The following is a 2,861-nucleotide window of genomic DNA, read 5'->3' on the forward strand; positions in this document are numbered from 1 at the left end:
AGCACATTCCTTTAGGTCACTGCTGCCCAGGGTTTGTGAATTTTTTTTAATGGCCTCTGCTACTCTAAGAGGAATGATGGTTAATCATAACACATGCTGTGAGCTAAAAAGAAATAAAATTTCCTCCAGGGATTTAAAATTTTCCCAAGAGATTCCAATGCTCTGGAACATGGGAATGAAACAAAGATCAGTCAGTTAGCTCATCTTCACCATCTTCACTATTATATTCTCCAGCCAGTTCTTCCTGCACATTTCTACTTGAATGGGAAAAGAACTCCTCTCTCCCTTTCTCTCTCTCTTTCTGTATGTGCATGTACATGACCATGCATGTCTGTCTGACTCTGTATGTGCACATGTGTGTGCACCATCTCTCTCTCTTTATCTCTCTCTCTCTCTCTGTTTTCCAGGCATATTTTTGTGTAACTTCTGCAAGGAAATTGAGAAGCTAGCAAAGTATGATTAGATAATATCTGATGTCAGATGCTCTAACTATGCCCACCTTACTGCTATGTGGCATTGGGCAATCTTTCCTTATCTCTGTTTTCTCATTTCTAAACTGGGGAGTGTGATATTATTTTCTAAGGATTTGGTGAGGAATGACACATGTAATACCCATCATGGTCCTGGTATGGTGCCATGCACAGATCAGAAAGGAGCTTATACACCATGCTAAGGAGTTTCAATTTTATCTTGCAGGCCAATAGGGACCCAGTGAAGACTGAAAATGAAGACTGATTTGATCGTATTTTCCATTTATAAGCCATTTCTTGCTGGGAAGAAAACTGAAATTTTTTTTTTTTATAACCAAGTTTTGTTCCAGAAAAAAAAATGGTTGCTTTCAAACATTTCAAATCCTTTCTTTGTGTGAAAAAGGAAAGAATCTTGGCTAGGCTTTAAACTGAATTTTTCTGTATAACCAAAAGTACCTTTGAATGAATAGATTTAACATCCCATTAGGCACTTCTACCTCTTGCATTTAGGAATTTGAAATTTTTAAGGAAAGATACACCAATATTATTACAGGCATGATTTAGAAAATAACTTTATTATGATCTCTGATGTTGCTTTATCTTCAATGGGTTTTAATATATTCTCCTGGACCTCTTTAATGAGAGAAATGATGACTCCAGACTAAGTGGTTATAGACTAGATGGCTTTAATTCCATTGCCCTTTCAGTCCCATAGCCTCTCGGGAAAGCAGTGAAGACTAAATTGAAAGTTAATTGAAAAAATTGAATTGATAACTGAAAGGTTGCAATTAAACAGATACATTTTCAGAACGACCATGTCAGGAAAACACTAGCTGAGACTTTCACTTGCGCTTCAACTAAAAATCATAATAATTGAGCGTGTCTCTTCATTTTGGGAGCATATTTTTTAAGACCTTACTTAACCTTGGAGAGAAACTTACCAGCTCCAATAGCAAATGTCATGAAGCACTGGGGGAATCTGACTGTCTGGATCTGCTCTATACTGTTTGTCTGCAGGAACAAGGCCTACTTCATGCCTAACGCTGTGAATATAAACAATCTACTCAATTTATTGACCCTCATAGGTACAGGGTATATGTGGATCCAGGGGGAACATAAAATGTGATAATATCACTCAATTTGACTGTAGACTAGCTGGAGAGAGATCCTTCATGCATTAATCATTTATAAATCACTATAAATCATTATAAATATGAATACACAATGTCAAGCATTTATAACTTACATGCTTAAACTAATTAGGTAAATGTAATGAGATCTTAGAAAACATTATCCAAATCTGAAAGCCGATGAAGTCCAGCCAAGATGCATGAAGGCCAAGATAGCAAAAGTAATTTTAACTATACAAATTGAGATTAAGTATGAATAATAAAATAAATTTGAAAGTATGAAGTATTATTTAAATTTGAGGGGTTAGTATTAAATAACTCTTTTAATGACAGTACCTTGCAGTGAATGCTTTCCTATGGGAGAAGATATGAATCATTTGTCCTTTTGCATAGTAAACTTTAGCAGAATCTGAGAATTGGCCAGACCTGAGAAGTCACAACCCATCATAAAATTTCACCACTTGTCATATAATAATAAAGGTTTTCCTTTATTCTTTTTAGTCAAGTTCAGGTTAAAATATGAAAGGATATCATGTCTTCAGATATATTTTTTAAAAAGCCTCAGAACCCAATGTCCTTAATAATGTGAGAGAACTCACTCTGCTGCAGTTTATCCTTAAAAAGTAACTTGAGATTGTTCGAAGAACAGAAATTTTTGTGCACTAAAAGAGAGAGTTTACAGAAAACAATGGTTTTGTTTGCCAATATTATGCACAAGGATTTTGTTTTCTATGACAGCAGAGGCTTATAAAATATCTCAAGGTACTTTCTGAAAATGGGGTTTCTGATGGAATCATCATGATGTCTTGACTCCCAAAACTTTTTCACAGTGTGCATGCAATACATATTCATGCAAACCCATGCCAGGCCTCTTTGCCAAGGGCTGAAAAGAAATTATTCTGGATCTAAAATAATTGTGTTTATTTAAAATGGAAATTAATTTTAAAAAAAAGCTTTGCATAATGATGCCTGTTGTCAATAGTTAATTAAAAACTCTAAACTTTTATACACAAGATGCTATCCTTGACACCAAAGAATTCATGCCACACAAATATATATAATATACTAATATATTAATTAATTAATAATTATATATAATATCATTGCTTTATATATAATATATGCATGTGTGACACATTTTCTAGGCCTTCCTAGGTAAGTGATAAAAACAGAGAGGCAAACAATAGGCTGTAACTATTAATAGCATTTCTATGGTTCTGATTCTTAACAGTATTGTGGAAACTTTAAACATCTCCTTGAC

The sequence above is a fragment of the Lemur catta genome, chromosome 1 (genome assembly GCF_020740605.2).
Source record: "Lemur catta isolate mLemCat1 chromosome 1, mLemCat1.pri, whole genome shotgun sequence".
NCBI classification, from domain to species: domain Eukaryota; kingdom Metazoa; phylum Chordata; class Mammalia; order Primates; family Lemuridae; genus Lemur; species Lemur catta.